The sequence below is a fragment of the Seriola lalandi genome, unplaced genomic scaffold (genome assembly GCF_002814215.2).
Source record: "Seriola lalandi dorsalis isolate HSWRI2012SDOR001 ecotype SW California unplaced genomic scaffold, Sedor1 jcf7180002054689, whole genome shotgun sequence".
Classification (NCBI taxonomy): domain Eukaryota; kingdom Metazoa; phylum Chordata; class Actinopteri; order Carangiformes; family Carangidae; genus Seriola; species Seriola lalandi.
Window position 1 is genome coordinate 2741302 of NW_019525242.1, and position 20425 is coordinate 2761726.

Genomic DNA, 20425 nt, shown 5'->3' on the forward strand with positions numbered 1-20425 from the left:
CAATGTGCACATGCCAGCGGACAGATTCTGAAAATTTCATTTTATCCCAATTTGAATACAAGTCACATTCAATGGTTTGACAGAACAATCAATTAGCCAAACTTTCTCCATCATTTCCGTTTAAGCACATCATCACTTCACTTATGACAGTCTAATCAATTCAAACAGGCCCTCGCTTGGCTTTTGGCGCTCATGTGCATGTGTGAGAGTTTAGTTGATTGTGTGTGTGTGTGTGTGTGTGTGTGTGTGTGTGTGTGTGTGTGTGTGTGTGTGTGTGGTTCTGGGGGTATTTGTGGCACAGAGCAGCAGCAGATGTGAGTGGTAATTTGGAGCCCCGTGAGATGCTCTCTGATGTGTTACAAAGCATTATGGGTAGATTTGCTGTCATTGAACTTGAGTGGACTTCAATGACACAATGTTCTGTTCTCTCCTAACACACACACACACACACAAACACAAGCAAACAAAACACACACACACACACACACACACACACACACACACACACACTTCTTGTTTTAGCTAGCATTGACCTTCTGCCGCACATTTTTGTGTGATGGTGCGACTCACCTTTACTGAGGCGAAAAACAAAGCTTTGTTCCAGATGCAGGACCACGAATGAAGTACTCAGAGGCTTTATTTTGAAAAGAAGTCACTTACACAAGCGGCAAAGTAATGTGTTCACTGCTTTGGTGTGCACTCATTTACTTACACTCCAAATCCCAAATTCTGAATGAAAACTGACATAGAGGTTGAACTGCATGTACATACTGTACACTGTGTCACAGGCTGGCACTGGTGTGGTAAAACGCTCCGGGCCATGTTTATATAACTAGTTTCCGAACATGATGGGTCACACTCATGCTGCAATGATGACACAATAGAAAAAGAGAGAGAGAGAGAGAGAGAGAGAGAGAGAGAGAGAGAGAGAGAGGGAGGGAAAAGTGAAGTTGAAATGCTTAAACACTGACTAGCTGAACAAGGTAGGATTCATAGCATAAATGTCCTCAGGCCAGAGGAGAGGGCATGATACACCGTTGATACCACCACACACAAAAGGTGCTTGTAATTACAATGGAGCGTGAGAGAGGGGAGGCCGTAGTGGAGTTGAAATGAAATGACATAATGGGACAAACTAACATCTAAAAAAGGTGGGAAGTGGCAGAGACAAGCAGAGGCAAACAGACTGTTGGCAGCAGCATTTTTGACATAAGCAGACAATGAGGTCATGGGCTGCCAAGGCAGTTTTTTGTTGTTGTGGTTCTTGTTACCGCTCACCCAGGGCCTTCGACGGCACCCAACCGTAGCATAGCTTTAGCCTTATTGATAATGGCTTACCCCAAGATGTTTGGTAGTGCTCATCTGATACCTACTACGTCTGCTCTGATGTGTTTTTTTCCCCCCATCTTCCCTCTCTCCACTTCTCTATCACCTACGCAGACACTAAGATAATGATGTTTACTCCAAACAATATAGATCAATGCACACACGAAAACACACCAGCTCCGAGTCGGGGGAGATAGGAAACGGGGGCGGGAGGGAGCGAGCGAGAGAGAAGAAGATGCAGTCATCTGCAGTGTTAGGAGGAGGCAGAAAAGTGATTCCCTCCGTTGAGACAACTGCCCACTCGCTACAAAAACCCTCCCCAGTGAAGAGACACAAGATCAGCTCCATCCTTATATATGTATTATAATCATATTTACGTCAACAGTCAACCAAGAGTGCATAATGTAATCTGACTGCTTAGAAGTGCACTAAAACATGCCAGCAAATGTCTGTCATTTTCTGCATGCAACATTCAAGAAGAAGCCATTTGTCGTTCTATCACATTAATTTTTCATATATTGACCGAGCAGTCACAAATGGGCCAGCATTCAACTGCATCACGACTTGAAAAGTACACTACATATGTTTTGAAGTGAGCCCCCCAAAAAAAAAACTGTAGGGGCAGGCATGCTCTGGTTGGCATCTCTTGCAGAAGAAGAAACTTAAAAAAAAAAAATGTTAAGCGTTATTTTAGGTGTCCACTTGAAAGTTTAACTCTCATCACCAAACAGCCTTTCTTAATGCAGTGGTAATATATTATAAGAAAGTCTTGAGCCAATCTCCAAAATCAACATCAGAGTTGATCAAGGCATTTTATGGAGCTGTAACAGCTACATAAAGCAGGAATCATTTTGAGCTTTTGTTTATAGTGACCCATTAAACTCCGGGTAAAATAGCTGTCAAATCTCCCCCATAGTGCTCTCTTAGAAACCCCAGAGCATTTTTCTAATGTGCAGCACTGCTAGTGCGGAGCAACATGAACAAATAAACTGCAGGAGGCAGTTTCAATTAATGCTAACCACAGCCAGCAGAGTGAGCAGAGCTACTCTGAGTAACAAAAATAGCTGCTCTACTGCATTTACCTCTATTTCAGCAATTTTTGTAGATGCAGATGCCTCTTAAAGGGTTACTTCAGGTTATTTGACGTGGGGTTGTGTAAGGTGCCTGTACATACTCAGTGTATTACCTGCGGTAGATCCAGATTGGTGCACGCACCGTTTATAGAAGCACCCAGGAATACCGAGACAGAAGCTGAGCGCCGTGCTGCTGTGGACGGGGTCAGCCGCAAAAACGTGTTTTAGCCACAAAAAAACATTATCAGTTATATCATATTTTCACCGCTTTATCTTGCTGTCCACATCAACTGTTGAACTACTGTATCACTACACACAAGCACACCTAGGGCGCACACATCACGCCACAGATCATCTGTTTGAGTCAATGTACGTAGTAACGCGGTAGTTCAACGGTTGAGGAAATGAAGGAACTTCATTTAAAGCTTACACTTCAACTGATATTTGCTTCTTGGTTGGCAAGTGTTTTTTCTGCTCACCCTGTCCAGAGCACTGTCACTCAGCTCACTGCTCGTCTGTTTCTGTAAACTGAGAGCGCACCGATCTGAATCCACTGCAGGTAACACACTGACTAACCCCATGTCAAATAACCCAAACTATCACTTTAAGTGCTGCTGTTGCAGGAATACTGCATCTGAACTTCAGTATTTTTGTTTATACTGGAAATGAAAAGAGGCTGTTCAACTCCCATCAAAACCGTCATGCAACAACACAAGACTTTCCTCTTTCCTCATTTCAGAGGTGAAAAGAAAAAAAAAAATATTCATATTTCTGCTGTAGAAGTCAAAAGGTTTTTCTCAGTATCCAGATTTCGCTTTGCAGCAGTTTGATAAATACAGCAAACACATGGTTTAAAGCCCAACTAGATGTCAAGAGCAGCGGAGAATAATCTGACCACAAACCTTCTGTTCATCATGAAAACAAACTGAATCTTCACATATATATTTTATTTGTTTACAGCCTTTAGGTTGCTGTAAATAGAAGACCTGAACGAGCAGGGGAGCCCACAACATCCCACCTCCTGCCAACACACACAAAGCTGATAATGAGTGAGTCATCAGTGCTAATTTACTGTGCTAATTTTATCAGCGAACTTCACAGGTTTGAAGAAACCTTGCTATGGCAGAATGGATGAACAGCATGGAGCATAACACCAACATGGTCAGACTGTCAAAGAACTGCCATGTCGCGTGTGCACGGCTACATGGACACCCTTTTATGTAACATACATATTTCTGTTATCACACCCCAACTGACCAATATATCACATGGGACACAGTGCTTCCACTTAGTCTACTGCTGCAACAGTAATCGCTGAAGGGATATGCCACTCTTAATACGACACTGACAGGCTTTAAAATATGACAGAGTGTGAGTGCTGAGGTTTTTATTACCGCTGAACTCACCGACTCTTCCTGCTATCCACATTAATCCTGAAATAATGAACTTTGCAATTAAAAACTTGACACATTGGTAACCGTTGTGTCCAAGCAGTATGGCTCTCGCTGCAGTGCCAGCCGACCAGCTGGAGCATTTGGAAATACAGTGTGTGTGTGTGTGTGTGTGTGTGCGTGCGTGCGTGTGTGTGTGTCTGTAGCACTATGTCGATTTGGCATAGCTATTCCACTTATTTCAGTTCTTATATAATGGAGATCATTCCAGAAAAATGTGACCGCAAACTCATGCCATGACGCAGTGATGTTGAAAGGGCCCAATGCCGCAGGGAGAAAACAACATCGCTACACATCCACAAATGTTATTCACTCAGTGGAGCCAATTAAATACACACACAAGCATACACTTGTAGCAGTCCAAACACAGACTGCTGAACAACAAATGCATCTTTTAAAAAAAAAAATCACTGCAGATGGATCTCTAGCACTTTTAAAAGGTTTCCTTACTTGTTATTTATCTGGGTCTTTATCCAGGCGTTCACTCTGACTGTGGTTCAGACACAGATTGATTATTCTAGTTTATGAAGGTAAAAAAAAACAAAAAAACACATTTCCACACAGGATCAGAGACTTCAGGTCATGTCTAGAGGACAGACTCAGTCAAGTCAAGTCATTAACTGACATTTAGAGTGAAATAATAAAGTTTCAATAGTGGTTTTAATTAAAAAATAGACACCATACTGTTCTATTTTAAAAGGTGTTTTCTCATCACTGTAGGTAACTGACACACCAATTTCACTTATGTCAAAACCTGGTTTTCAAGCCGGATAATGATAACAAAATTTAATATCAACCACAGCTGATTCATTGCATTGGAAATCTGTTTTCCAACACTAGCATTATTGAGGTAGGCAGTGTTTGTGTGTGAGATAGAGAGACAGTGAGAGAATAACAGTGGGGGACAGTGAATCACATGTTTTGAGGCACTGTGTGTTTCAACATCACCTACGGAGAGCAATCTGTCATGGTGTTAGGCTGCGGTTTTCCCTGCCAATCTGAATCTAAGGTGCACAAATCTGGAAAAATACAGTGTCTTCTTCACCAGCTGAAAAGCGAAGTTAAAAAAAAAAACTCAGAATTTATCAGCAATAAAAAATACCCCCTTCATTCCTCACCTCAGTACACTCAGGGCTTTCACAGCTAAGGCATTACTTGTTCTGGACCACATTCTTATCGTGGCAAGTGGCATGTTTGCAAACCTCAGAAAGATTTAGCTGTGTAACTGAGATAACTGAAGTCAGCTCATGATTTAATCATTCTCCTCTACTTGTGTTACTGTTACACTATATTATACCATTTACCATTATCCAGTAATTGCTACTTGTGGCCACAGTGGCCCCCTTTTCAGAAAAAGTTACATAATTTGACTTCAATATCAATACTCCAGACCTGACAGTTGGTGAAGTCATTGAAAGTCTTTCCTATTCAAAGACTCACCATGTTGGTTTGTGGGTTAAGGACAACCTCATGTCACTATTCTTCACAAGCACAAAGAGCACACTTCCTGGAAATAAAGCAACACATTCACTTTGCTTCAGAGAGCACAGATATTGGCTGCAGCTGATTCCATGGAACAGACTAGTGAACCAGAATGAAGAAGATGAAGATGAAGATACAGTGGCTTTAGAAAGTATTCAGACTCCTTCAATTTGTTGTGCTGTAGGTTTAATTGTAAATGGATAAAATTAAAAAAAAAATTTGCATTAATCTACACTACATACGTAACAGGCAATACGGCCCTTTGTCAGGGCGGCGACCGAGAACCGAGCGATCACTCTAACAGTTTCAGAAGCTCTCTGTAGAGATAGGATAACCTGCTGGAAGGACGACCATCTCTGCCACTCTCCATCAATCAGGCTTTTACGGTATAGCAGCTACACAGAAGCTAGAGTCACATGAAAGCTGTCATTTAGAGAACTCTTTGGGCAGAACTCTAAGCACTACGTCTGGTGAACATCGCCTCTCTAACACCATCCCCATGGTGAAGCATGGTGGTGGCAGCATCATGCTGTGGGGGCTTCTCAGCAGCAGGGACAGGGAGACTGGGCAGAATCAAGTGAAGGATGAATGTAGCCAAATACAGAGAGGTCCCTGAGGAAAAATCGCACAAAATCTGAGGCCGGGAGAACTGTTCACCATTCTGCACAACAATGACCTGGACGATGCTGCAGTGTCTTCAGGCTCTGACTGTCTTTGAGTGGCCCGTCCAAAGTCCAGACTTAAACCCCTGTGGAGAGACCTGAAGATTCACAGACACTTCCCTTCCAATGGGAGGGAGCTCGAGAAGATCTGCCATGAAGAATGTGATAAACTGTCCAAATCCAGGTGTACAAAGACACTTGCCCAAGAAGTCTCTAATTGCTGCTGAATGCAATTAGTTAGTTAGTTAGTTAGTTAGTTAGTTAGTTGCCTAATTAAGGTTCTCAATCCTTTTTCAAATGCGAGACTTCGGTTTTTGATTTCTATTAAATTTGCTGAAATTTCTAAAAATCTGCTTTGACTTTTATTATTATGGTCATTATTATAGAGTGTCGACTGATGGGCAAAAATGGCATTTCATCCATCTGATGGTTAATAAGCTCTGTAGACAAATTTATTTCGACGCTCATGTTTCTCTGACTGATTCCAAAGAGAACAGAGGGAAGACTTCAAAACCAAGCAATTATTGCATATAGCATTATTTTATCTGATTCTATTAATGTGGAGGCAATGCATATTCATGCTTGGTGCAACCGTACTGTATCTGGTTTAATATTGTGTACACCACTAATACAAGCCTCAAATTCAATTAACAGAGAATAATTGGAAGTGCAGTAAAATAAATAAAATAAATGTCCATATTTAAGATTGTTTGCGATAGAACCAGTGCATACTGACTAATGGGTCCATCTGTCCACAGCTCTTATGAAAGCTGTGATAGAGAGGAGGAGACAAGGTCAGGTTTACCACCACAGCCCTGCCACTGTGAGGGCGGTGGCACCTGTGTAATCTACCTTAGCCCTCCTGTCCATTTACCTGCTCCTCCATTCTGCTTGGCTACCCCTGCTCCCTGACTGAAAGGTTGTGCTGTGTGGTGGTAGGGGGTGCTTAGCTTATTGAAAACCTGGAGTGCACACAAACAGCTCATGCATGCACAATGTCTGATATACACTCCATCTCTATTAATATTTGAAATCCTGCAGCTCAATCTCTTATCACTCCCTCTCTCCCCTCCCTCTGCTACTCTGAGAGCGGCTCCATACAATCCATCTTGTTTGTATTGACTGCTCCCTCAGTGAGGCAGGGGGTACTCAGTGATTCATTGAAGTGTAAAGTTAAAACCTCTGTCATCATCTGTGGTTGCAAAATGCTATCTAAAGCCCAATTTAGACAGGATTTATATTCCAGGGGTTGGTGGGTGGTAAAAATATTAGCCGTGCTGCTTTGTGGTGACGACAAGGGCTGGAGGTTCACCTTGCAGTGAGGTATAGTGGGACAGGTGCAAAAACACTGTCATTTTCACAGGCTCCTCCTTAGGTTAGAAACGGATAAAAAAAAAAAAAAAAAAAAAAAAAAAAATGCAAACAAGGTGGTGACTCGGGAGAAGGCATCTGCTGCCGGTTATCAGCAAAGTATGTTTGTAGCAGATCAGAAGTGACAACCAGCAAATCTTGACGACACTGTGTGTAAAATGTGCATGCAGACAGAGGCATGCAGCGACAGAGAGACTTATTCCCCTCGCACAAGGATGAGCATGTTGTCAAATTCGACCGACAAGCTTCAGTCCGTCCGACGACCAAATGCAGGCATTCAAGGAAACAGTGAGATACAAAAGGAACAGTGTGTGTGGGAAATCTGTACTTACACAGTGGCACTCTAAACCACATGTGTGTAAAAGCCTGTACTGCCAATCACACATAACAGTCAAATCTCTACCTGCTAACTGATTTTGTATTACATAACAAAGAAAAAGTAGGTTTTTAATATTGATGAGTGATCACATAAAGATCGATTTTTAAAATCACCAGCTGTAATATTGCAGATGACAAACACACGCACATTTAATTAGCTCTCTCACTTGCTTTAAAATACATCAACAGTCAGGACAGTCACGTCCAAGCATGAAATGAATAAATAAAAATGAATAAATAATCAACTTATGCGTGTCAACAAACGTGTTTACCTTGCAAACTAAACTTCCTCTCTGACTATGTTTTACAACATGAACCCTACTGGCCTCTCAGGTCATCTGCTTTCTGCTGATATAAAAATAAACACAGAGAAGCAGCATTTAGTTTCTCTGCACCGAACAGCTGAAACAACATTTCCAAGAATCTGACCACCTTTACAGGAAGGTTAAAAAAAAAAAAAATTCTATTCTTCCACCTTTGACCAAATCTGAAGCACTCACCATTATCTACCATTCTTTTGTTTTCGTTTCAATCCCAGCTTTTTCATTTGTGTTTCAAAGCCGTTTTTCACATTCAGTGCTTCTATGTGCTGCATGTAAAGCACTTTGAATGGCCTTTGGGTGATAAATGCGCTCAATAAATAATCCATTGTCTACAGATAACTCAGATATAAAATGTAGTGGTGTCCCTGTACACAGTGCACAGTGATCGGTCTGAAACGTTAGTAACATCGACAATGAAGTTACTGGACACTGATGAAAGCTTTGGCCGAAATGTCTGTGTGAGTTAAACTCCTCTGTGCGTCATTTGAGGAGAGCAATGAAAAAATAAAATTGCGGTGCCTTGAAGTTGGGCTTTCCAGCCCTTTTGCTTTGGTGTTTACACCACTCAGTTTCTTCTGATGTTCATGGCTGTTTGAACACACACACACACATACACATACACACACCGATTCTCTCAGGAGTTTAGTGATAATGAGATGAGTGTTATTTTTTTTTTTAAGGCCTGAGCCAGCTCCACTTTAAAAGCAATTCAACTTATTCTTCTCTATTGCAGTTAAACACCATCATTTACACACACACAGACACATAAACATGAGAATGCAAAATGTACAGTCACAGAGTCATACACACACACACACACACACACACACACACCTCAACAAATGCACAACCATTCTTTCATACACACACGCTCCCTCACAGCCTCCCTATATCTAGAGAGCTAATTATAGCTTGCCCATTAATCAGCGACAGCTGTAATTATACTAATTCAAGTGTGTAATCTGATCAAGGTGAGGAAGATCAAATCACAGCCTTTCTCTCCTGTAAAGGCTTTAAGGGGGTTCAGTAATGGTGGTGACAGCAGAGACATTGTAAAGAAAATTGGTTTAGACCAAAACAATCTGATTTGACTCGGTATGGTGGCTGATTAACGGGGCAAATCAAGCACATGTGTAAATAAAACTATCTATTGTCTGCGAACCACTGTGGCTTCTAAATTGCTTTTATTAATTCAACAATAAGGATATTTTTAGAATCGAAATTAAACTGTGAGGAATGGTTGGCAACCTACAGAGCCACAGTGACAACTATGCAGGGCTTGGTGTTTTGAGTATTTTTGGATTCACTGTTCATTTCTGGAGTGTTTATTGTCTCCAACAGTCAGGAGTTTCCAGTGTTTTACAGATGAATAGATTGTAGTTTACCCCTATCTACAATGTTTGTCTAGTTGGAGACCCCCAAACAAAATAAGAATCAACAACATGTTTGTACTGATTCAATGTTTGATATAAAAGGAAAAAACACTGAATCAAACAGAGGCAGATGATGTTCTCTACAGAACAAAGAACTTCGAAGAAGAAGTTTGAAATTTGAGTGATATGCAGCGCAGGTTTTCCCTGTCACCTCGTCTGTTTCTTCCTCATGTTTATATTAGATCTCAGGACACAGTGTCAAGTGGAAGAAAACTCTAAATGCCATATCCTTATTAATTTTGGTCCAAACTAGACTTGATGCCAGTGTGACGCTAAATGAGCCTGACACGCAGCTCACCACCACGCTCTGTTTTATCTGTGCTGCGGTAATGCGATATTCCTCCGTCTGTTATGCGGTCTGTGTTAGCCGAGAAGCTGTCTGCTGTTGTGCAGTGATCATATGTGAATTTCAGGCCAGCTCTGTGCGCACACACCCCTCTGTGCTCTGTGTGTGGCTGACTGAGGAGAGGCTTTTGTGTTGACTTTAAATGAATGCTTAGAACGACAGATAATCTACGCAGACGTGCATGATGGGTTTGTATTACTGTGAGGTGCTTCCATAAACAGCTCGGGACTCTTTTATCCGCCTGTCTGTAATTATTGTGTGAATTGCATGTCAGATCAGATGAGCTGATCTGAGGTAGAACTTCATGCCAAGCTGGTGTTAATTTGCATTCGGGGATAATTTAACCCTGATATACAAAACCTGAAGAGGGAGAAATAGTCCTAAAACACCTATGAAACATGGCCTTGTATTATTTTGGTACACTTTGGTACACCTGATGTATAGAAATTACATCACTGAGCTCAGATGACAAGACACATAAACACACAAAACAATAACGCAGATACAAAATTTTCCAATAAGACTAAAGAAAACAGTGTCTCCATTCTATAGTTTGTCCACAGAGCGCAGGCAAATTCATTGTTCAACTGTAAAACGTGTCGCTCGGTAGGTATTTGATTTCAGACAGAGGTAGAGAGAAGCAGGCACTAATCTCTTGCCAGTGACCGTTGATTTTGCCGGCTGAAATAACAACTGTTGCTGACAGATTTCCTAAGCTGCGGCTAGGTTTAAAACGAGAACCATGTAAAAAGGGTCAAGAAATATTAAATTCCTTGGCTACATACATGACATCATGCTGAAAGACTGACGGTGAAGCTACATGCCTCTGACAAAAGGAGAAGAGGTGGGATTGATCTTGACTGTATCTACTTTCAAACAGGGTGTTAAATGAGGAAAGAGGCTTTGAGTACGAGGGCTTTAGTGTTGTAAATTGGAAATGCAACATTATTTTGGATAATGAGTTTGGCTGGGTGAAACTTTAAAAGTAAGAGTAGGACGGCCGTTAATGTTCATCCTGAACAATCAAGACGGACTGGTTCGCATGCAGAAGAGGAGGAATACAATAGATGTCCTGAACTGTTTTTATCATTACCACAAAATAATGCAAAGTAGTTAGATACTGATGTACTGTTTGCTCTTCTATGTTAGCCTTAACAATTTGCAGTTTACATTAGGGTATGCAGTAAACACACTATTCAGTCGATTTTGCTCTAAGTTCTCCAAGTGCTTTTGCTGCACTTGTGGTTTTGGAAAGATGATAAAAAAAAATAAATAAATAAAAAAGACACCACCCTCGAAACTCTTTATATAACCAGTGTCTTTCTAACTAGAGCCCCACGCACATCACTTCAGCATGTGGAGAAATCCAAAGCTTAACAGAGCTGAACAAGTTAACAGCGTTTCAGCTATGAGTCGCTGTTTGGCAAACAGTCAGTTGCTTAATAATCAAACTGACGGGATCCTACTGAAAAATGTTAGTAATGTTCTGCATTTATGTTGAAAAGAAATGAATACCAGCCACTTTAAGTGGCATCCGTATGGGCCTCAGAAATCCAGCATCAGTCAGGCTCTATTGGACACTACACTGCTTCATACATAATCAAAATGCCACAAGTGTATAATCATACCCACACTGACTATGTATACAACATGTCAGCGATGAGGAACAACACGGAGGATCATCACTTATTCCAGAAGTACACAGAGCTGATCTTACAGCACAGATACGTAAACACAACCCTGCCATTGTAGTAATATGAAGTTTAATCACTGTTCCAGATGCACCGAGTCCCATCTGCAGTTTGTACAGCGTAAAGCAGATGTCACCGAGACAGTAAGCAGACTGACTCTGCTGGGTCGGGTCTGCGCTATCAGCGATAGCAGTCGCTATTGCAGCTTCCCCTCAATGACTACATTGTTTTTGCATCTGGTCACTGCTCCCACTTTCAGGTTCCAAAACAAACGTGGGCTTTGATACCAGATCTGTCTCATCTCCTGACTGCTCACAGGCCCAGATGGAGGGAAAACAGTTGTACATGTACTATAATACACTTTTGTATGACAGCTAGGCCGGCATTGGAAAAAAAAAAATAACTGTGAGAGTAAGTGAGAAAAAGATCAACAGTGTGTGGGTGCCGAGTGTGAAAGAGCGCAGGTACATTCCAGATGGATTCTTCACATGTAAATACATGATAATCAGCGTGATGCAGTGCTGTGAACCGCACTGACTGCTGGATCATACAGAACATATGCTGCTAGAGCATCTGAAGAGAGAGAGGCCAAAATACAGGAGTATGATTCTGTTGCAAAACAAAGTTTGTTTTAAGATATTTTAGTATGCTGATGTTGATTTACACATTAGACCAAATCACTGCACTCAGAAAAGAGCTTTCCAAAAGCAACTTTAGAGCCAAATGATTTATGAGGATTAAATATGAGAAGAGAGGTTAGATTTTACAATGAACTGATCTTAAAACAGAAGCCGAACGAAGGCATTCCAATCTCTTTTAAGGTAATAAAAGTAATGTCGTTCAATCTCTTGTTTCACCTTTAACCTGTTCCTTTTGTTCACATGGATTTTTGGAGATCATATTAACTTTATCTGCTGGTGCACACGGCACAAGCTGCTCTTGGTGAGGGCATCAGCCTGAATGTAAAAACATCTCCCGCTCTCTTCTAACCTTGTCGGCAGTGCTTGGACCCCTGGGGGAAAACTTCCAGAGGTGATCGATTTCATCTGCTAGCTGGACAATGGAGACCACACTTGCTTTCTGCTTGTAATTTGGGAACCTAGAAACCCACGGCCATCTGTTACATCAATGCCAGATGGGTCAGAGCCCCCCTTGGACTGGTGTGGGCAGTGGACAGAGGTTTTCAAAGTGTGAGGTGAGAGTGAGGGAGAAACATGAGGCAACCACACAGAGTCACGTGAAAAAGGGAACAGGTGCACGCCGGTGCTCTGAAAACCACAGTCAGGTAAGTTTTCACTTATCCACACAGTCTGCAGTTGGTTTATGTTTATTTGAATTATGGCTGTTTAAACCCCTTAGTGGCAAATTTCTGCAATTTGTGAAAAAAACTGCATTCTCTGAGTAATAAATCAGTCCAATCTGAACACATGACACAGACGTATTTGGATTCGGTGTGACACACACTTAGAAGGATGCCACTACCTCCAACGTCAATGGCGAATCAGCAGCCATAAATCCAATTAGAAAACATCAAATCGATACATGCTCATAACTCGAGAATCAATAGAGTTTCATGTTTTCTTCACTTTCACACAAATCCAGTGATAGCTGACTGTGCATGTATGGGTAAACTGTAAACAGGAACTGATAATAGTGAAATTCTGCATTTCTTTTAATGCTGCCAATTTGCCAAAATATAAAGAGAACAAGGGTCAAGATGTAGCCCACAGCTAATTACCTGACTCTGTGGTTGTCTCCATTTTGTCTGATAGGGGCCCCCAGAGTCCAACTTCACAAAACCTCTAGTGTGTAAGATAAATTGCATGTTATCATTAATTGGCAAATATTTCAAAACATTTAGAAGCATTAAGTTAAATGACTGAACATGATATTATTCCGATAATCATTTCAAGAGGCTGGAACTGAATAAATGCTTCAGCAACAGAATCCTGAGCAATGTGGGGGGGGGGGGCAGTGTTAATGGCCCTTCACTAGTGCGGGTCAGCCCAGCTAGTTTGGCCATTAAAATTTTAACAAAACCTCAACACTGCAGAGCAGCGGGTTAGCTGAGACATTAAATATATAAGCAGTATTGGTGCAATATTTTAAAGAGCCTCAGCCTGGAGTGTCTATGTGTGTGTTTGTGTCTTCAGACAGGGAAAATGAAAGAATTCAACCCAAATCGTGATTCTGACCTTCACAAAGTATACAATCTCTCAGTTTTATACTTCACATTGATTTTTGTGACACCATGACACCACAACACACAATGTTAAATTATGTTATATTATATTATAAGCCCCAGTTGTGGGATCAAAGGTCATTTTTTCCTATTTCATTGGTGCACTGCTTGGATGCAGAAATTTTTTTTAGCCCATGTCAAAGATGAGATATGGTTGGCATACACTCTGGAGGCAAAAAGATGAAATCATTGGAGGCAGCCACCTTTGCAGCAACAACAAGAAAAAGTGATTAAATACGCTGTGTTATTACTGCACGCGGATCTCATCTTCTATCACTTAGTGAAGACCTGGCACCGCATCATGTAATGCATCATTGCCATCGACATATCTACAGCAATGCCACCAAGACAAAAATGTACTCAAGAATGTGTGACAGTGCAAAAGTGTTTATCTCAAAATGCATAAAAGCTCCACAGAAAGTTGTTGAGGGAACAGAAAACAATTTCTCAGTTTTCCTCACCTGATTTTTTTTCTTGCTGGTCCTGGTCCTGAAAATGATACCTTGCACCACAAAATGTAAACTTAATCTACCTTTTTACACCTTGTAAAAAAAAAGAACAACAAATCAAAACCTGTTGAGCATCAAAAATCCACTAAATTCCACATAAAAATAACAGCAGAGCCACAAACTTGTCTAATGCCCGTCTCACTCCACTACCCTGCAGCAGCACATCACGCTCTGGCCGGACGAGTGTCGGCTGTCTTGCCTACGCTGCACTAAATATTCATTACAATAATGGAGGTGAGGTGGAAGCAGGAGGGCACGATTGCTGCAGGTTGTGTTTCCCACCACACAGGCTACAGAAATGTTGCTGCCATAAACGCTCGCAAATGTGAGCACACACACACACGGAGAACGGGACATTGGCTAAAAATTTTTTGCATTACCAATAATGGAAATTAACAGCAGGTTTTGGCCCGCAGGAAGGGCTGTTTGACAATGTAAGCAAACAAATATGTGCTTACGTTGCCAAGTGCAAAATATGTGTTGTGTGTGTGTTTGGGGCTGATACAGAAGCTAATGCTGGCCCTGCTGTCTGTGGGTTAAGAGTGTCTGCTCCTTACAGGAGTGGAGGATGAGGGAGCTAGTATGTTGGAGACAGGCAGAGCTGACAACATTGTTTTATGCCTTTCTGTGTTTTTTCTCCACCTTTACCCTGGTCGGAATAAAAAATAAAGACCTCATGAAGACAGCATGGTGCCATCAAGCGAGTGCCACTGGGCACAGCCCCCCAATTGCGGTGATCAGAATCTTCTCAAGGCGGCCCTCCTCCTCCACCTGACAGTTCTTCCCCCCAGCACCCAGCAGGAAAATGGAGACTATTTAAGAGGAGTGCAAGGAGGGCAGTAAATGTCTCCTCTTGTCAATAACACCACCTGTGTTTGAGCTTTCCCCGGCTCTCCGCATTGAGAATAACTGCTCCGTGCTACTTAAAATGTTCAACAAAAAAAAAGACAGTAGTGTCATCTTAAAGGGATACAGAGTTGCATTTACATAAAGTTTTGTTTTTTAAATTATTTCAATTTTAAAAAGAATGGTCAAATTGTCGCAGCATATGCAAAGACATCCTGACTTAGATCATAGAGGTCTATCTCCAAAAACACTGGATCCAACACTTCCCATAATGCCACATGGTAAACACCCACATCTTTCAAACTTTACAGTCAAAGTGAAAAAAAACGGTTTTCAGCTAAAACTCAAAAATCTCGACTCTATGCTGAGATGACCCTGATTACATTATTTTCTCCAGAGCCACAGGCTCCATTTTCACAGGCTGCCTTACACTCCCAGGGATGAGTAAACCGATGTGTGTGAATGTGTGAATGAGTGAGAAAGGGACCTGGGAACATACTGCCTGTATATAAATGTATTTCACTATAATTAATCATCCTAATACAACAGAGCATGCTTTTTGAGATTCAATTGAACTGGGGGTAAACGGAGGAGACAGGCAGAGAGAGACAAAAAGGGATGGAGGAAGAGTCGAGGATCCCCTGATATTTGAGCTATTCCAAAAATAGCCACACTGGAGCTGAGATATGAGTTGTACTCCTGAAAGACCTCCGAGAGCAAAGAGAGAAACAGAGAACAAAAACCGCATATTTCCACTCCATTGTGAGGCCGAACACTCAGGAGGTGATGCGAGTTGGCATCTGGCCCATGTATAAGTTACACCACTGTTTATGAACTCGGTCTCGCAAATGAACATGAGCCCTCTTCATGTATGAGTGATAGGTAATGTTACCCCTCGCTTGTCCGTCGGTCACTGGAGTAACTCCAGAGTTGAAAAAGTCATGTCGTCAGCAGACTCTTAACTTTGGTACAAAGCTGAATTTGTCACAGTTATCAATGGCTTTCTGTTGACATGACTCGATGCTGCTGATCAAAGAGGGGCAACCAGGAATGGGTGGTCCTGCTGCTGATGGGTGGTGTTTTTGCAACAATGTCGCTGTTAAACACCTTTAGCATGTTTGGGTTTTTTTTACGTTCTGTCCTTGTGCTTCCGTATTCAATCATACTCCCAAAAATAAGTCACATTGTGCGTGAGTGCCAGCTAAAGGTCTTAAATGTGACAGTTCTGAACTCACCGTTCCACTGAGTAATCAGAAGGGTTTATGTGTCGATCCTCTGCAGCCCCGCAAATACCACACACAGCTCCTGCGGGAAGAAAAAGTAAATCATTAATACATCTGTGATGAGGCTCTGCACATAAAGTACTGTGGACTAGTTTATATAATGATACTTTGTTATCTCAAAAATAAATCTTAAATAATAACTAAATAAATAGAAATATCTGAGTTGATTGGATTTCTTCCTTCAAATATGCCATCAAAAATATTTAATATAATTCAATAGGAGTCTGGTTTAGAGTGATCCTGTATAAAATAATCTACACCCAGTCAATATGGACGCCCTGCTTTTAACTGTAGTGATGAAATAAGGCTTGACCAGTGTTACAGAACCTCTGCAGGCAGTCAGTAAGACGTCATCACAGCAGAAGAAGAAACCGCCGGCCAACACCCTCCTGACCCTGCCCGAGGCAGCTTGACTCCAAACCAGCACCCACCACATCAACACCACAACACAACAGCTCTCAAAACAGAGTGGCAGCAAACGGCCAAGACATCGACAGAGGCGTGAGAACAGGGAACAGATGCCGCCCCGTCGTCCATTCACATTAGTGGCTGTGATCCCATTGTTACGAGCACTAGGACAGAGGGATAGCTCGAAAACAGAAAATGGAGGTGACAGTGGCAAGGTTTGGTCTGAACTGAACCTGAGTGGCAGGCTTCTAAATAAATTAAGATCAAGTAACTTGTCCCACATTGCCCAAGTAACCTGCCCTTCAACTGTGACAAACAGAGAACAGAGAAAAAGATACAAGTGCAGGCATCACAGGAGCAGCATCAGGAGCAAATCTAATGCCGATACCAAGTATTAAACATGAGCAATTGAAGATCATGTACCTGTATAATCATATATGTACAATGAAACCTCAGAACTTAAAGTAGAAAAGAAAAAAAGTCAAGCAAATTAGATTCTTTGAAGTGTAGAGTGCTGCAGACCACATGGTATCCAGCTTGGGCATACGGGTAACTAGGTTGGAAAAAAGCACACTCTATCTACCGCACCCTCCAATGTCCTGTGTGTATATGTTTGTGTGTTTGTCTCCATCATCTGTATTCAAGACATCCACCAAGGTGCTCTCCAACTCTCTGAGCTGCCACGAGGATCCCCTGCACAGGAGTCACCTTCCACAAAGTTAGCCTCAATTAACATATTTTTACATGCAACATATGTGTGTTGCTATGCATTTATAGCTTTCCTATGAAAACAAAAGTTTAGAAACAGTGACCAAAAGCATGCGGGTCAATCAGTGTTTAACACATTCTTACAAATCATGAATTCAAACCTCACGCCTGCGAGAAGCTTCGTGTTAGGCCTGCTGAACACCAGCCTAAAAATCAAACACACTATTCCATGCTCTTTATATTTACAACAATATATCTAAGCTGTATCTGGCCCACAAGTCCCGGCACTGAAGTAATTTTACATTAATGACCTTCAGTGAATGCAAAATATCAATAAGGGAGGGATGTCCGTACATTTACTAACCCCATACAGCTATGTACCTGCTTTGATATGACTTCATTTTTTAATTATTTTCCAGTGGCTAAATGCAAGGATGTTAATAACCAGAAGTCAGCAATGAAAGTGGATCATCTGCGTACTGACTGTGCACGAGTTCTGGCTGCTTTTTTGGTTAATATCGTGTAAGTTTGTTACATAAGTCAGCTGGGAGTTGCTATGACTCACCTTGTGTTTTCTCACTCTCGTGTTTTGTGACCAAGTAAATGCAACAGAGGAGGAGGAGGAGGAGGACAGACCACACTAGTACTTAAGCTGCCTCGTCTCTAAGGGCACAAGTGTACGCTACTGCTAATTTAGCTGAAGTGAATGCATCAATTGGAGTTTAAGAACATTCAAGCACCACTACCATCTGCTCTTGGGGTTTCCGTCTTCTGCCTCCTCCACTAACTATCGAGAGCTGAGGGTGGGAAAAAAAACTTGTGGGCTAATGGTGACAGCGGAGGTTGGAGGTCGCTTGCGCTTAAACTGCGAGGATGTGAAGTGAAACACAAACCCATAACGAAGTGAAATCTCATTACAACACTGCATCAAGAAGCACTGTCCTGCTGATATGTAGAGGATAATTTGTATCACAGAAATGACCCCCCCATCAGCAGTAGCAACCAATCTGCATTATGTGGTTCATCCTGACAGCCATTTTCACTGTGATGCTAAGTCTGTTATAAAATTCACAGCAGCTGCGAATCTTATTGAAAACAGCTCCTGATTCAGTGTTTTTTTTTTTTGCACAGACTGTATTTTTACTAGCAAATGCTGCAGTTTCACATGAGCAGCCAAATACGGTGGCAGATGTCAATCGTGATAAATTAAAGACAACAACTGGTAAACAACTTAATGATAATGAATCAACAACAAAACGCTGAGGCGGCTGATTTCTAAACGAGCTTTTGCACGTCATGTAGCGTCTTACAGGATATTTTGAAACCTGAAGACAAAACAGTTTTCAAGTGTTGACTGCTGGTAAATGGAGTCTGCCCTAAGCTAATCCAAACTTTCAACACGAGTGTAAAGCGAGAGGAAGTTCCCACTGCGTTTCTGACAACAGGCTGAAACCCAAAACAGTGCTCAATGATCTGTGTCTCTTCCTTTCAGTTAGTTAAGGAGAGGTGATTTTGCTATTAATACAGGGCTGTAATATCAGTCAATCAACAATGATAGATCTCCATTCTCAGGTCAGACTATGGTTAAGCCTCTCTCATCCACTTTTTCTGTAGGGTTCAGATAATATAAAAATCCCTGTGTCTCAATAAGATGAAACCTAATGAAAACGTATTATTCAACGTTTCGTTCTGACAAAAACGTTGGCAGAACCAACTGATAAAAATGCTGTCAGTGTTACACTCCTCTCCCCCGACTGTCTTTGTGACAGAGCAATTCAGTGAAGGAAGAGAATCTCTCACCCCTGAAGTATTCTCTGTATCTCATTCATATGTATCCAGTAACATTCATTTTTTAGGTTACGGTCTTTTTTTCCCCCCATTTCTACAAAGTTGAAGTGAATATGAACATCGAGAGAATTTGTAAAGACCTGCTATTGCTATTATGTCAAAATAAAATGAACATACAAACAGACACCAACTGATAACTGAAAGAAAAGCTAGTCAATAAAATATTTCTGCAAAGGTATTCAAGGTAATTCTAATTGACCAGTGTTGGTTCTATGAAGCCTAATTCATTTCTGATATTCTGTCTATGATACGTGATTGCACTCAGGGGACACCAGCTATCAAAAAAGTGCCCTTATTTAAAACAGTGGAGCTTGATCTTAAAGATCCAATATTGCATAAAATGAGATTTCCATGTGTTTGATTATAAATCAGGTCTATGTTCCACGTAATATATTGTGAAAGTATCAAAGTGTTCAGTCCACAGAGAAATGCACACAGCCTGTATTCAGACACTGAGCCTTAAAACCAGCCGTCAGGACTTCTGGAACCTTGTGATGTCACAACAAAGCAGTCACCTCAATATGCCATGTCCCGAGCCCCGCCCACCTGGACCCACCATCCAACCTTACAGGATTTGGTCTCTCTGGGTGTTTACCTGAAATACCCAAAATCTGCTATATTTTCATTGGCTCACTCAGAAAACAGTCAGCCAATCAGATGGCTCAGAGCCTCTCTTACATTGGCTCATCGACCTGTTGGTACTACAGCTTCAGAGAGAAGCCTGAGAGAGGAGATGTAAAACTACATTGAGATGGTTTTTGGCTCTTAAAACCACAAATATATCTTCTTTTAGATCAACACTTCAAATAAAACACCAGAAACGTGTAAAATATGGGACCTTTAACAGGCAGCGTTACTGGAGGTTACAGTTACTGATGAAAGATAATTGTAGACCCTCTTTCCAGTGCCACTGACGGTTATTAATCACTGTTATGATGTATTTGATTGTTCTTTGTTTTGTCTCCTGTATTAGCAGTTTTGTTTTTTCCAGCCTTCAAATCTCTGAAATATGCTTCTGAATTTGACATCTTCTTCTTCAATCAAT

The 20425-nt window shown here is 41.4% G+C and overlaps 1 protein-coding gene across 4 annotated transcripts in view; it reads right to left on the reverse strand.

Moving 5' to 3' along the window:
• The window catches only part of adarb1b (adenosine deaminase RNA specific B1b), a 111446-nt gene that overhangs the window by 55329 nt on the left and 35692 nt on the right, over window positions 1-20425 (reverse strand). For all 4 annotated transcript variants that reach the window (XM_023423144.2, XM_087178459.1, XM_023423145.2 and 1 more), the window contains exon 2: window positions 16369-16438. The gene's annotated coding sequence lies outside the window, so the exon portion shown is untranslated. The remainder of the gene's footprint in view (window positions 1-16368; window positions 16439-20425) is intronic.